We start from the raw sequence: 15,423 nt of genomic DNA on the forward strand, positions 1-15,423 counted from the left end.
TTGGTGACACAAGGTTTGGGGAGGCTGAGCCCCCCCGAGTCTCCATTATGTGCTGCCCAGGCTACCGCTGCTCAGTGTGTGGCCAGTCTCTCTGTGTTCTCTGCTATTTGTGCTGGGGAGCCTGGCTGGCCTTAGGGGTGGGGTCCCCCAGCAGCCGCCCAGGGCTCCAGGGGGTCAAAGGGCACTGTGTGCCAGTCCAAAGGTGCTCACTGCTCTACCCTGCCCCAGTGCTCCTCCATGGCCCCATAGGGGGTTGGGGGGAGAGAGGAGCAACACTATGTGCTCCATGCATCCTGGTCACTTTCCCCACCTGGGCTGTGCTGTGAGGGGAGCATCAGAAGCTGCTGCTCTCTTCCCTCCCCTTATGCAGCCTGGCTGAGGAAAGCGACCTGGTGCAGGGAGCTCGGATGATGTCGCTTCTTGCCCCCGCACCCCACCCCCGCAGCTCCTAGGGGTGCCCGGAGGAGCAGCCTTCCAGGGAGGAGCGGGCAGCAATGCGAGTTGCTCCATGCACACAGGTCACTGTCCCCACGTGGGTGCAGGAGGGGGTGCAGGGGTTAGGGGTGTAGGGGATGCAGCAGGGGGCAGTGGCTGGTAGCACAGGAAGGGAGTGTGGGACTTAAGGGCAAAGTGGATACAGTGTAGGGGTTAGGGCACAGGAGGGGGCAGGAGATAGGGGTGAAGGAGGTGCAAGGGTTGGGAGTGCCGGAGCTGCGGGGAAAGGGGGAGGGGGATCGTCCAGGGGCGATGGGGAAGTGCTAAAGTACAAGTTTTGCCCAGGGCACCAGTTCCCCTAACGCTGATCCCTGACAACATTTCTTGCTGGGAGGGGGTGGGGGAGGGGAGAGAGATGAGGCGTTTTCTCTCTGTTTCTTTCCTCTCCATTTTCTGCCCCTTCCTTCAATTCCAGAAACCTCCCTTGTGTTTCAGACTGTGCAGTGACGCCCTCCCCACCCCAGGCCTCTGGAGCCTTTGGAGCAGAAAGATCCCAGGAGCTGAGGATGAATCCAGGGGTGAGTAGCTGGCAGGAAGGAGTCCTAGCAGCTCTTCTGGGAGTGCAGGGGAGAAATGACTCCCCCTTCTCTGGATTCTCCCCGTGGGGCTCTGGGGAGCAGGGAGCGTTGTGTGATAAATTCCATCTAACATCCCCCTTTGATCCAAGCCGAGGGACATCTCAGCTCTGCACGTTCCCCTTGGCAGCACCAAACAAGGGATGTTTTCCACTACCTAGGAGACCCAGCCAGGGACTGATGTGCTGGAGATATGTTGGGAAAGGGACTGTCTGAATTCCCAAGGCAAGAAACGAACAATCTACAGTGACATCATTAACCACAAACACACTCTAACCATGATCCAGCCAGTAGGGAAATGGGCAGGAATTCTTGCTGTTCAGCCATGGCCACACGTACAGAGCTGCACAGCAGTGAGTGTGCTGGGGAAGCTGGTCTGAGCAAACAATTGGAAATGACTCTTCAGTGAGAACAGAACCAGAGTGTGGAAAGGCCCCTGTGTTAAGTGGTTGTGGCTGAGGGCTTAGGGAGCTGGGGTATGACACCATAGGGCTCTTTCTGTGGAGGTTTGATTTTTGCCAGCTAGGAAAGGCTGGTGTGTCTTGTCTTCATGGCTGTACTTTCAGTGATGCAGGTTTCTCTACCCCATTGTTCCACGGGCATCCTACTAGATTGCCAGCTGCCTTTCAACTGCAGAGACTGTTTGTGTGCGAGGAGAGACAGTGTGTGTGTTGAGGTAGGTAAGACCGAATCATTATTATCCCTACTTGAAAGAGGGAGAAGCTAAGGCTGAGAAAGGAGAATTGACTTGTCTTAGGTCTCACAGCCAGTCAGTGGCAGAGTAGGGAAAAGGACTCAAGAGCCCTGATTTTGAAACTAACCATCAGATCTTGAATTTCATACATGGAATGACCTGAGTAAAGTGCTCTCACATGAGCTCAAGTCCAACAACAGTGCACAGTAATTATTCAGCAAGTATCTGAGGAGAACTGCAATGTTAGAGAGAATCACGAACTGCTCAGAGACCATTAATGCAGAGAAGCAGCAAAATTCTTCAAACATATGACTGGTTACGACTTATTTACTTGGTCTTAAAAGAGAAGAACAAGGACCTGAGTCTCCTTCTTGTCAATAACCCCCTGCTCAACCAATCAGGGTAGAGACTCAGGATGGGAGGCTGAGGGTTCTCACCAGAGAGCCCAAAGTATGGCCCAGGTCACCGGTGGGGATCACTGCCTGAGCATTATCTCAGTCGCACATTTTTGGGTGGACCTCCCAGAGTGGGAGCTACAGAGCACTCCCCGCAACAGACACACACACACACACACACACACTTTACTCTTGGTGTTGGGAGGGGAACAGGTGAAAAGACAAAAGCAAGAGACAAAAAGAAAGGAGGAAGGGATGGATGGAGGAAAAAAGTGAAACAAAAAGGACAAACCCTAATGTCCCCAGTGATTCTAACGGACAAAATCTCAGGTGTGGAATAAAAATTCTGCCTCCTTAAACCTCATGTTTTCCATGCCTAGCATTCAGCTGTCACCAGACTGATCAGACTGAACAGGTTTCAAACCTCGAGGTGGCTCTTACCTTCTAAACAGGAATGGCTGTTTTCTAGTAAAATCAGGCAAAGGGAAGGAAGAAAACTTGAAAGAGATTCCTCCTGGCGCTCACGTACGTGAACCCGAATACTCTCTTAGTCCTCAGAGAAGACCTGGAGAAGGAGACTTGCTGAAGCAAAGCCACAGGGGTCTCTGAGGTTTCCCTGGCCCCTCGCCCCTCTCCTGCCTGGCTGATGTCAGCATCTCTCTGTGAGGTCACCACCTCCCTACCACTTTTGACCAATAGTCTGAGGTCCTGCAAAAGGCTTTTGTGATGTCACTGCCACACCCCTCCTTGCTGTGCTAATGTCCTGCCCGTGGCCAGGCACTTTGGAGGTTTGAGCTACTCCCTGTGGATCACCCCACTCAAGGAGCATTCATTCTAGGAAGCAAGCCAGTAGTTTTGGATCATCTGCAAATTTTGTCACCTCACTGTTCAGCAGATCATTTATTAATATGTTGACTAGTCCTGGTCCCAGTACAGACACCACAAGATACCTGTTTCCATCCTGAAAACTGCCATCTAGTCCTATCCTTTGTTTCCTATCTTTTAACCAGTTATTGATCCCGTGAGGACTTTCCGGAGGTGAAAGTAAGCTGGTATGTTACAGTATGAGGTACTGGCAAGAGCCAGTACGCTGTGCCAGCCCGGCCCGTCTTCCCCAGGCTGGTGATTTAAAGGGCCCAGGGCTCCCTGGTGCAGTTGGACCCTGGGCCCTTTAAATCACCTCCCAAGCCCCCCTGCCGGAGCCCCGGGGAGCAAATCACTGCCGTGGATGCTGCTCTCTCCCGCTCTGCGAACACAGAGCAGGGGCGTCAGAAGCTTCCTTACAGTGGGGGGGGGGCACTGTTATCCTAACTGTGGCACCCCCATGACACTCCTTCCCTAAGGACCTCCACTCACAGCTCCTCTCCCTTCGAGGCCACACCCACAGAACGCCTCTTCCCCAAGACTGCACCCTTCCCCGCCTCCATCATTTGTCCTAACCAATAAAGAGTGGTGGGTCCATGGCCCTCTAACCCCGCTGTTCCAGCACCCCTGACACAGAGCTAAGCAGGCAGCAGTGTGTACGTGTATGTGTGTGTGTGTGACAGAGAGTGCTGGGCTGTGCTGAGCTGAGCCAGTGAGAGAAGGGGGGCTGATGTCGGGGCTGCCCCCTGCCTCAGGACTGGTTGTTTCCAGCAGCTGTCTGAACTTAGAGACAGTGTGCCGACACACTCACTCTTCTGCAATGCACACACTGTCTCTCCTCCCCACACACACTGTCTCTACCCCAGCACACACATTGCAGTGGAAAAGCAGCTGGCAATCTAGTAGGATGCCCATGGAACAGAAAACTGTATCATGTGATGCTGTACCAGCCTGTGAGGCATTGCAAACCCTTCCCAAAGCACCCTGCAGCCAATTGCACAGTGGGATAGCTACCACAATGCACTGCTCTCTGTGGCCATCCAAGAGATGCTAGCATGGACGTGCTCTGGTGACAGAGGGCATAGGGTGGACATGCAACAGCTGTTCAATTAAAACACTTTAACTAAAGCCATGTTACTCTTTCATCTAGACATAGCTTAAGAATGAGACAAGACTCAGCTCCATCAAAACAGAAGAACCACAGCTTCCTTCATAAATGGCAGGATTTGAACCTGCATAGGGAGACCCCAATGGATTTCTAGCCCGTCACCTTAAACACTCAGCCACAACTACTTGCTTGACATGTGGCTCACACTGCACTCTAGTTCTGTTCTCACTGAGTGATCAATTCCAATTGTTTCCTCAGACCAGCTTCCACAACACACACACTGCTGTGCCGTTGTGTAAGTGTGTCCATGGCTGAACAGCAAGAATTCCTGCTCCTTTCCCTTCTGGCTGGAGCATGAGGAGAGTGTGTTCATGGTTAATGACGTTGCTGTAGCTTGTCCATTTCCTGCCTTGATCATTCAGACGGTCCCCTTCCCGCCATATCCCCAGGGCTTTGCCAGGGGGTTGGTGGCTCCTTTCTTTCCTCACCCTGGAGTAAACTCAGCTTTTTATTCCATCCTTGATGTTTCAAGGAATAACAACAGATGACCAAAGAAAGAGGTGGACAGGGTGGGTCTCAGGGGAGGGGCAGAGAGGTGTGGGTGGTAGGCAGGTCAGGCCAGGGGAGCAGGCAGAGAGATGTGGGTGGTGGGCAGGGCTGGCCTCAGGGGAGGGGTGAGAGAGGTACAAGCAGTGGGCAGGGCAGGTCTCAGGGGAGGGTCAGAGAGGTGCAAGTGGTGGGCAGGGCTAGTCTTAGGGGAGGGGGCAGAGAGGTGTGAGCGACGGGCAGGGTGGGTCTCAGGGGAGGGGGCAGAGAGGTACGAGAAGTAGGCAGGGCAGGTCTTAGGGGAGGGGCAGAGATGTGTGGGTGGTGGGCAGGGTGAGTCTCGGGGGAGGGGGTAGAGAGGAGTGGGCAGGGTGAGTCTCAGGGGGGGGCAGAGAGGAGTGGGCAGGGTGAGTCTCGGGGAGGGGGCAGAGAGGAGTGGGCAGGGTGAGTCTCGGGGGAGGGGGCAGAGAGGAGTGGGTAGGGTGAGTCTCAGGGGAGGGGGCAGAGAGGTGTGGGTGGTGAGCAGGGTGAGTCTCAGGGGAGGAGGCAGAGAGGTGTGGGCAATGGGCAGGGTGAGTCTCAGGGGAGGGGGCAGAGAGGTGTGGGCAATGAGCAGGGTGAGGTCTCAGGGGAGAGGGCACAGAGGTGTGGGCAGGACAGGTCTCGGAGGAGGGCTCAGAGAGGTGTGGGCAATGGGCAGGGTGAGTCTCAGGGGAAGAGGCAGAGAGGAGTGGGTATGGTGAGTCTCAGGGGAGGGGGCAGAGAGGTGTGGGCAATGGGCAGGGTGAGTCTCAGGAGAGGAGGCAGAGAGGTGTGGGCAATGGGCAGGGTGAGTCTCAGGGGAGGAGGCAGAGAGGTGTGGGCAGCAGGCAGACCTTGGGGTAGAGGGTGGAGAGGCGCGAGCAGGCCTTGTGGGAGGAGAGGAGTGAGCAAAAGGTGGACCAGCAGGCCTCAGCCAAAGAGGAAGAGCAGGGGTGGGAAGTGGCCAAATGGGAGTGAGAGCAGAGCACAGGTGGGGCCTCAGAGGGAGGAGAATGAGTGAAGGGGGTGGAGTGGGGGGACAGCACCATGGTCTGGGCAGGGCCGCCCACCGGATTCAGGGGGCCTGGGGCAAAATAATTTCAGGGCCCCTTCCATAAAAAAAAGTTGCAATACTATAGAATACTATATGCTCATGGGGGCCCCTGCAGGGCCTGGGGCAAATTGCCCCACCTGCCACCCCTCTGGGCGGCCCTGCCCTCAGCCTCTTCTTGTAAGTCCTCTGTCCCCTAATCATTTTTGTTGCCCTTCCCTTAGACTTTCTCCAATTTGTTTCTGTATTGGGGGTGGGGCGCGAAAACTGGACACAATGCTCCAGATGTGGCCTCACCAGTGCTGAATAATCACTTCCCTCAATCTGCTTGCAATGCTCCTACTAACCTAGCCCAATCTGACCAGTTCCCCATATTGAATGCAGACACAGCAATATTTGATAATTTGGTTCCTGTCCATTCAGGAGGTTATTTCCCAGCTATTTATAAATAATGAAGATGCTCTAAGTGGAGGGGAGAGAGCTGTTCCGTCCGTGCAGTTAATCCATCTCCCCGAGAGGTGGTAGCTATGTCACTGGGGGGAAGCTATGTTGGTGGGTGTGCAAGCTGTGGTGTCTACATGTATATATAAAGTTTAATCAAAGCCCATTTTTAAAACCCCTGTGGTCTGGGAATAGAAAAGGAGCTCTCTGAGGCGGAGCCTGTCCTTCAAAATCCTTAAGATCACTGACTTGCCTTTGTAAATGGCATGGGGGGTATAGCTCAGTGGTAGAGTGTTTGACTGCAGATCAAGTGGTCCTTGGTTCAAATCCAAGTGCTCCCTTACAAACCTGTTCTTCCAATTAACAATAATTTTGTTTCCAGTATGTTCAGGAGCTCCACTAAATAGGGGTCCCTGAAATGAATAAATACACTCAATGCTTTCCTGTACAAGTGTGTAAAAACCTAGCAAACATGTCCCCCAGCTGAAATCACTTCCAATCCTCTAAGTGTCTAGGTTTGTTTTCATCAATTAAATGAAGACACATTTGCAGGTTCTTGGCCTCCATGGGCTGCAATGTGCAGAAGAACAAGAACCACATCCACTTGGGAGGAATGGACTAGTTTCTATTACATTTGGTAAATAAGTTGCCATGGGGACTGAAAACTCTACTGGAGATGGATAGGAGCCTGTTACAAAAATAAAATAACCAAGATTTACCAAACTCCCTGTGACACATTCAAACCTCTCTTCATGCGCACAGTATCAATTGGGGCTCTAACAAATGTTAACCTTCCTGTAACACAGGTCATTGTTCCTTGTAACTTTCAGATGCATTCAAATGGCAGCTGTTTACAGGTCATGGGCTGCTAGTTCATGAGCAGGGAGCAGAGTCTCTGTAAGTTTACCAACCATAGAGCTTGTTATGTCTGCATCTAAGTAAGTGCAGAGTTATTTCAATGACTCCTACACTGACATCTGCTGCCCCTTCTGGCTGGTTAATTGCACTATTTGGAACTTGCTCCTAAAAGTGCACCCTTTCTGGGAGTGTCAAAACTGCCCAAGGAAACCCCATTGGGTTTCAAGGGCAGTTTGAGCAAAGAGGTGATGGGACAGCACAGGGGTCTCAGAGCTTCTCTTTTATCGCAGGGTCAGAGGGTACTACTAGCATGATTGTGGGGTTCTCTTTCTGGCTGCAGGAGGAAAGGGGTGTGTAGTGGATTAGAAGTGGGGGCCTAGAAGTCAAAGAGAAAACATCTCCCTTTTCAGCTTCAATGCTCATTGAACAAGAACATGGCTTCTCATCTCTTAGGTTTCAGAGGAGCAGCTGTGTTAGTCCTGTTTCCTCAAAAAGAACAGGAGTATGTGTGGCACCCTAGAAACTAACAAATTTCTTAGATTCTGTTGCTATCATGTGGCCATTTCATTTCACTTCTTATTATTAAAAGGTTTGAGTACTTCACACAGAAACATTATTTCCTTGGGAAAGACGGAGAAATGGAAGCTGCATTGATTTAATCCTCTGAAAATTAAATAAGGATTAAAATATTCCCAGACAGCTCAGTCCCAACCGTTCTTCCTCACTGCTGCCAGGGAAACTCAGTTCTGTCCCACGGCCCCAAGAACTGCTGGGTGGAAGTCCTGGGTCTGATGTGCAGTAAGAAAAAAAAAGATAATGGATGTACCCTATCTCCTAGCACTGGAAGGAACCATTGAATCCAGCCCCTTCCTTCATTGGCCAAAGCAGACAGTCTCTGCATAAAAGAATAAATGGACACAAATGAGACATCAAGAATTATAACATTCAAAAAGCCAGTCAGAGAACACTTCAATCTCCCTGGTCACTCGATTACAAACCTATAAGTCGCAATATTACAACAAAAAAACTTCAAAAACAGACTCCAACAAGAGACTGCTGAATTGGAATTAATTTGCAAACTGAACATCATTAAATTAGGCTTGAATAAAGACTGGGAGTGGATGGGTCATTGCACAAAGTAAAACTATTTCCCTATGTTTATTTGCCCCTACTGTTACTCACACCTTCCTGTCAACTGTTGGAAATAGGCCATCCCGATTATCACTACAAAAGGTTTTTTCTCCTGCTGATAACAGCTCACCTTAAGTGCTCACTCTTGTTATAGTGTGTATGGCAACATCCATTTTTTCATGTTCTCTGTATATATATATATATATATATATCTCTTCCTACTGTATTTTGCACTGCATGCATCCAATGAAGTGGGTTTTAGCCCAGGAAAGCTGATGCTCAAATAAATTTGTTCATTTTCTAAGGTGCCACAAGTACTCTTCCTTCTTTTCCAGATAAATTAATGGAGGTTAAGTCCATGAATGGCTATTAGCCAGGATGGGTAAGGAATGGGATCCCTAGCCTCTGTTTGTCAGAGGGTGGTGATGGATGGCAGGAGAGAGATCACTTGATCATTACCTGTTAGGGTCAGTTCTTCTGGGGCACCTGACATTGGCCACTGTTGGCAGATAAGATGTGGGGTTGGATGGACCATTGGTCTGACCCAGTATGGCCATTCTTATTTTCTCATGAAGGGCGGGGCAGAACTCTGGGACAGAGTTTCTGTAGTGTAGTGGTTAGCACGTTTACTTAACGTGTAAAAGGCCTCTGGTTTGAATCCAGGCAGAAATAATGAGGGCTTAATTTTCCCAGCTCCTACTGACCTCTCCCTGCTGTTGTAGGAGCAGCAGTGATTTCTATGCTCAAAAGGTCTGTTATACTTCCCTTGCTCCTGCCTTTGTCTCCTCTCCCTCTCTGAATGCCCGTGAAGTGGCTTTACCCTTCCCGCTCACTCCTGGACTACTGGAGGGATGAATGGGCTGGCTGAAGAGCAGAAGAGCTTCCAGGTAGACAAGGTGTCTGGGACTCTAATTAGGCAGCACTCACAACCCCAGAGCATGGACACTGCCCAAGGTGGAGTGTGACCAACCAGATGCAGCCAAGTCATCTCTAGTTGCAGACAATTAGGTGCAGGTCCTTAAAAGGAGAAGGAGCCATGTGCTCAGGAGAGCACTCACAGGCTTGTACCTCCAGTGAATGCCCTTTGCCCGGACCGCCTGGCCAGTGGATTTCTGCGTTGTATTTCACTGTGCCTCAGGAAGACTTACCTCATCGCACTGTCCATAGCTGCGCTGTGGGACACCTACCTTGCAGAATCCTGACATCTTCAGTGCTGTGCCTGTCCTGGGAGCGTGAGTATGCAAGTGTGAGTGTGACACTCCCCCCCTTCTTTTTTGAGCTTAGCTGTGAGTATAATAAATGTGCTGCTTTCTGCCAAACTCTGGTGGGTCATTAGTCCTCCCTACACTTACTAGCTAGCCCAATTTTGGGTAAAACCTGCGATAAACTCAACACCAGCAGGATAGAGGGTGGTGAAATGAGCTGAGAAAAAGCCTTAGCTTCAGTATCTCCCATACGGTCCATGCTGGAGCTCTTTTTTGATTCTGGGACTGCATGGTCACCTGTGCTGATCGGCGCTCCACGCTGGGCAAACAGGAAATGAAATTCAAAAGTTCATGGGGCTTTTCCTGTCTACCTGGTCAGTGCATCCAAGTTCTGATTGCTGTCCAGAGTGGTCACAATGGTACACTGTGGGATAGTGCCCGGAGGCCAATACCGTCAAATTGCAGCCACACTAACTCTAATCCAACATGGCAATACCAATTTCAGGGCTACTCCCCTCATCGGGGAGGAGTACAGATATTGGTATTAAGAGCCCTTTATATCGATATAAAGGGCTTTGTTGTGTGGATGGGTGCAGGGTTAATGCGATTTAATGCTGCTAAATTCAATATAAACTCGCAGTATTGACCAGGCCAGTGAGAGCAGCAGGTTTCCCCTATTGTTTCTTGCACTTGTTTCTTCACTAGCTTTTCCTCTGCACCAAGTTGCTCTGGTTCTTTCTGAGCCTGGCTAACTCAGTTGGTAGAGCATCAGGCTTTTAATCTGAGAGTCCAGGGTTCAAGTCCCTGGTCAGGTAATAAACTACTCACCAAGCTCTTGACTGTCTTTCTGGAGTCCTCTTTGATGTTACTTTTTCTCTTCAGGATTTTCTCTTTCCTCAGAAGGGCCTTCTTCTGTGTGGGTTTGAAGGGGCAACTTCCTGACAGCCCCTTTGTCCTTGCAGCCTGGAAGAATAAGGCCTCTGGGCATATAGCATGTTCCTTCCCTGCACACACACACATACAAACACAGAATATCCCTAAGGAACTAGAATCACCTGCTGCCTTCCCCTTTCCTGCTGGATCCCCAAACGAGGATGCTCTTCAGCTAAACCCATGTCCCCTCTTTTCCCAGTGCCCCTCAGTCCCAACCCTTAGTCCCTCCTATGCACACTGCTCCTCTCTCCCCACCAGAGCCTACTCCTCTTCACCCTTCTCCTCTGTCCCAACCCACAGCCCCCTCCTATTCCCAGTGCCCCTCAATCCCAACCCACAGCTCCCTCCTTCCCTCCAGCAGCAGGTGCTTCAGACCCCCGCCTCAGGAAGATTTTCTTGCAAGGTTTCATGTATGAATCTGCATGTGGATTTTACGGTATGTTGGAAATATGTTGGGTTGCTTGCCGAAATGATCACTTTTACCTGGTGTTGGATTCCCAGTCTCCTTGTTTTTGGGGAAGGAGAAATAAAGCATTGTTATCCTTGTTGTGTGAATCGAGGGCAGCACATCTGTACTTGGCAGACCCCGACTGAGGGACTCACTCTCAATTCAATAGCACTTGCTAGGCAGTGGACAGGGGTTCCAAAGCCAAGTGGGCTAGGGCCTGAGTCCTCATACTAAAATTTAGATGTTAGACCAACTTTAGGATAGGGTGGCTGTGGAGGGATGAGTGAGTCCCTAGACAGCACAGTGAGTACGGTGCCTTCTTATTTTCCCCCTTTTCCTCCCAGGATGGCAGGTTAACTGTACAAAGGCACCTCTGGGCTTGCACTGACTAAGGACAACAGCTGTGAGTAAGGTGCAGAGAGGGGATGGTTCATGTTAAAGGACTTTGGTTGCTGGACTTACGAACCATAGGGGGAAGGACACTGCCCAGCTTATTTGGGAGTGGGTCTTTCCTCATGGTTTATGTTTATGTGTTGGGGCTGCTGACATGACCTCTGCTAACCCTGGGCTTACGTTGCAATGTAGGCATACCGTGAGAGGGCATCTATACTGTGACAAAATCCCTGTGGCCTGTCTGGCCTGGATGATCTGATTTGGATTCCTGGGGCTCAAACTGGAGCCTAGACTCTGAGACCCTCACCCCTCGTAGGGTTTCGGATGCTTGGCTCAAACCCAAGGGTTTGTACTGTAATTTTATAACCCTGCAGCACAAGCCCCACAAGCCTCAATCAGCTGACCCAGTGTTTGAGAATAGTGACTTGGGTGTGTTAATGGCAGTGTAGACATAATGCTAGGCTACGTCCACACTGCAATGAAACACCCAGGGCTGTCCCATGCAAGCTCAGGCTCCCAGGGCTTGGGCTGTGGGTGGTAAATTTGCAGTGTAGATATCTTGGCTCAGGCTGAATACCGGGCTCTGGACTCCACAAGGTTGAGAGGGAGTTTAGCAAGCAAAAAAGGTAAAATGGCAGTGGAGTACTGCCGTGGATTCAATGCATTTCTCCATTGGTCTGTCTGCTTTGAGGCAGGGACAATAACACGTCCTGCTGCATTTGTTATTTCAAGGGCGGTTTAGGATTTTCATTCTCACACACAGTGCACAAAGCAGGACTCAATCCTCTGTGGAAACTAATTGAGCTGCTTACAGATTCTGGCAGCCACAATGAGCCATTTGGTGTGAGAGCCCAGGCCTGCCCTGCCCCAGAGGAATGGGGTCATCTGCAAGGAGCTTGGAACACTGACCTATCAGCTCTTCACTCCCAAACTTTCAGTAATTCTATTGTCAATGCCTGTGAGTGTAATTTAAACCATGACAACAGCCATACTAGGCTGGGCCAAGAGTCCTCCTAGTTCTGTGTTTTGACCTCTGACAGTAGCCAATACCAGGTGCCCCAAGAGTTACTCAACAAGGAATCACTTGGAGTTGAACCCAGGATCTCCTGTTTACCAACTGGTGCTTTAACCAGCTAAGCCATAGTACCTTTTGTGGCTAAAATACAGTGTCTGCTCACACCTGACTCCCTGCCATCCCCTCCGGGGCCTGATAAGCTTTGCATGGGTTTGGATTCTGCAAAGCAGAGGAGCAGGTGAGGTTTTCCTTGCAAGTTGTGTGTGTGTGAATCTTTGGCCAGGTCTGCACTACAAAGTTATTTCAGCATCATTATATTGCTCCGATGTGTGAAAAACACACAACGCTCCCTCGGTTGGCAGCTTGTGGCTGGTGTACACGCTGCAATGCCGCGTCTGGCGACAAAACTGCCCTGTTTTGCTGACAAAATAAAACCATCTCGACAAGAGGACTAGAGCTTTTTGCAGCAAACTTAAAGTGACAAATTGTCACTGTAAATGCTGCTGGTTATTATATCGCCATAACTATCCTCCACCAGTATCCCATAATGCCCGCCTTGAACTCTCCTGCCCTGCATTCCTGCTGCAGAGGCTGGGCCCCTCCCCTTTCATAGCTCCAGAAAGTTCTAACAGCTGAGCTGCTATCTGCCCTGGGATTAGGTTGATAGAACTGCATTGCCAGCCTAAGTAATGTAATTAGACCAACCTAATTTTGTAGTGTAAACCTGTCCAAAGAATCACACACACACCTTGGGAGCAAAACTTCACCTTCTCCTCTGCTTTACAGAAGCCAAACACTAGCAAACACTGGGCTTTGTCAGGGCCCAGTGGGGCTTGTCAGAGAGTCAGGTGTGGGCAAACACAATGCTTTAAATAACAGCAGGCACCATGGCTTAATTGGTTAAAGTATGTGTTTTGTAAACAGGAGATCCTGGGTTCAACTCCCAGTGGTGCCTTGAGAGTGGCTTTTAGGGCACCTGGTATTGGCTACGGTCAGAAGACAAGATTCAGAGCTAGATGGACCTATGGTTTAAACTACACTCACAGGCACTGATAATAGAGTTACTGAATGTTTGGGTGTTAAGAGCTGATAGGTCAGTGGTCCAGTCCCCTCAATGTGGTTTTACCATTTCCACTTGCTAAACTCCCTCCAAACCTCTATAAAATTACAGTGCAGACATATGGGCTTGAGCCCAACCTCTGAGACCCCACGAGGGGTGAGGGTTTCTGAACCCAGGCTTCAGTGTGAACACAATATCTGCACCACAGTTTTTAGCCTCTGAGCTTTAGCTCCATGAGCCCAAGTCAGATGACCCAGGCCAGCCCTGCTGCCATCTTTATCCCAGGAGAGATGGACTCTAAGGGTACGTCTCCATTGCAGTGGAAGCCCAGGTGTGGTACGCTGTGCTCAAAGCAGCACCTGGAAGCCCCGTATTCACCACTCTCATATAATGATGACATGGTTTGTACAAAGTCTGCCTGGTGAGGTATCATTTCAAAAGTCTTGATCTGTTGAACATTAATATCGTGTTGGATTGTGTGTGCTCGCATTGGTTGGGAAGTTATGAAGTTTTGCTCTGTGTGCGTTACTGAGATATGTTTATGAGGTTGGGAAATGCCCCCCACCAGCCTTTCAGGTGCGACAAGGGAGGAGCCAGACTCGCTGCTGGCCCATTGAAGGTATCCACACTCCCAAGGACTATCCCAGGAACCCTGTACAATGCAGGCTTCTCTGAGATAGCACAGAGACAACGGACACTGCTTGACTCACTTTGTAGCAAAGGAACTTCCTAGCAAGTTGGAAGAAACTATGAAAGAGGGGAAGAGACACCATGACTTGGCCTCTCTCCCCCACAACTCAGCAGCTGGAAACACACCTGGAGGACAAGACTGAACTGAACTGATTCAGAAATCAGAAGAGAATAATAACAATAATACTTTCAAATCAAAGTCTCCAAACAAACTAGTACTGGTTTTTCAGCAGAAAATTTTCAGTTTGGGAATTTAGTTTTCTCAGTCAGACCTTGCCAAGGGAAGCAGGGAGAAAATGTTTGAGTTGCCTCCTTCAGAACAGCTTGGCCTAGACACTAGCTCTGGTTCACTGCTCTGGCCTTGCTCGGGTTAAGGGTATTTTGATAATTTGGCAGGTCCCAGAGTGTTTGGAGGAGATGATGAGGATGTTACCTTTTGAGATAAAAGTAAGAATATACACTAGAGAATTTTTTTTTAGGAAAATTGGGATTTAGACATTTTATTTAAGCAAAGGAGTTCTGAGTAGGTTTTTGTTTGCAAGAAGCAACATTGTTTGATCCGTCATTGTATCAAAGGGGGAAGATGGTTGTCTACAAAGGAAGAGTGAAGACTAAAAGCATCCAATAAGAATGGGATTTGAACCCATGCATACAGAGCACAATGGATTAGCAGTCCATCACTTAACCACTTGGCCACCTCATCTAAGCTGTCAAAAAAGAGACAGGAGGAGAAATCTAAGACCAGCAGAGATAGGGACAATAAGGAGTTTTTAAATACTAAGCGGAAGCAGGGGCTGAATGAGCTCCCCCCTCAACATCTAGTGAGGAACTGGGGAAAGACTTCAGGAACAGACCGTGTTTTGCACAGATACACTTACTCTGCCTAGGTATGCAGCATGATGGGACCGCTTTCCCAAAATGGCCAGTTTTGGCTGGTGGTGGGTTACAAATCACTTTAGGATTGAAATGTTATTGTCCTTCCTGTATGAGTGAAGGGCAGCAGAACATACTAGTCGGTCCTGATGAAGGGGTGGGTGGGTGAGGAATAGCTTTTATTGGACTGTATAGAAGTGATTGAGGACATCACCCTAACCCAGTGGGCCCCCAAACTTTCACACTGTGCCCTCTTATCCATGGCTGTGACCCTTGGAAGCCACGGTCAAGAACCGAGGCTGGGAGTGGGCTGTGGCTTGCTGGGAGAGGGGTGCACATGGGTAAGGGGGTCAAGGCAAGCGGGAAGCCAGAGCCGCAGGCTAAGGGTGGGGTTGGGGAAGAGCTGGGACAGAGTGAGGCTGAATGGTGCTACCTTCATGGGGGCTGGCTCAGGCCCTGCGGTGCCCCCATGAATGTTCTCTGTGCCCCCTAGGAGTCATCCCCCACATTTCGAAGAACCACTGAACACTACACACTAAGCAGGGCTAGTGATGCCAAAGCCCAGGGAAAGGGAGAACAAGGGCGGGGCCCCCCAGCACTGGAACCATGTGAAGTGGCTGCAGAAGA

General features: G+C 50.0%; 1 long non-coding RNA gene and 3 other non-coding genes across 4 annotated transcripts in view; 3 read left to right on the forward strand and 1 right to left on the reverse strand.

Moving 5' to 3' along the window:
• LOC127040994 (uncharacterized) overlaps positions 1 to 15,423 on the reverse strand; it is a 213,170-nt gene that overhangs the window by 72,747 nt on the left and 125,000 nt on the right. The gene's annotated exons all lie outside the window — the stretch shown is intronic.
• Positions 6,460 to 6,531, forward strand: TRNAC-GCA (transfer RNA cysteine (anticodon GCA)). Its single transcript has one exon. It is a non-coding gene; the product is annotated as a tRNA-Cys (tRNA).
• On the forward strand, positions 10,127 to 10,199 carry TRNAK-UUU (transfer RNA lysine (anticodon UUU)). The gene has a single exon. It is a non-coding gene; the product is annotated as a tRNA-Lys (tRNA).
• On the forward strand, positions 13,055 to 13,128 carry TRNAT-UGU (transfer RNA threonine (anticodon UGU)). The gene has a single exon. It is a non-coding gene; the product is annotated as a tRNA-Thr (tRNA).

This window comes from Gopherus flavomarginatus, assembly GCF_025201925.1.
Source record: "Gopherus flavomarginatus isolate rGopFla2 chromosome 13 unlocalized genomic scaffold, rGopFla2.mat.asm SUPER_13_unloc_1, whole genome shotgun sequence".
Lineage (NCBI taxonomy): Eukaryota > Metazoa > Chordata > Testudines > Testudinidae > Gopherus > Gopherus flavomarginatus.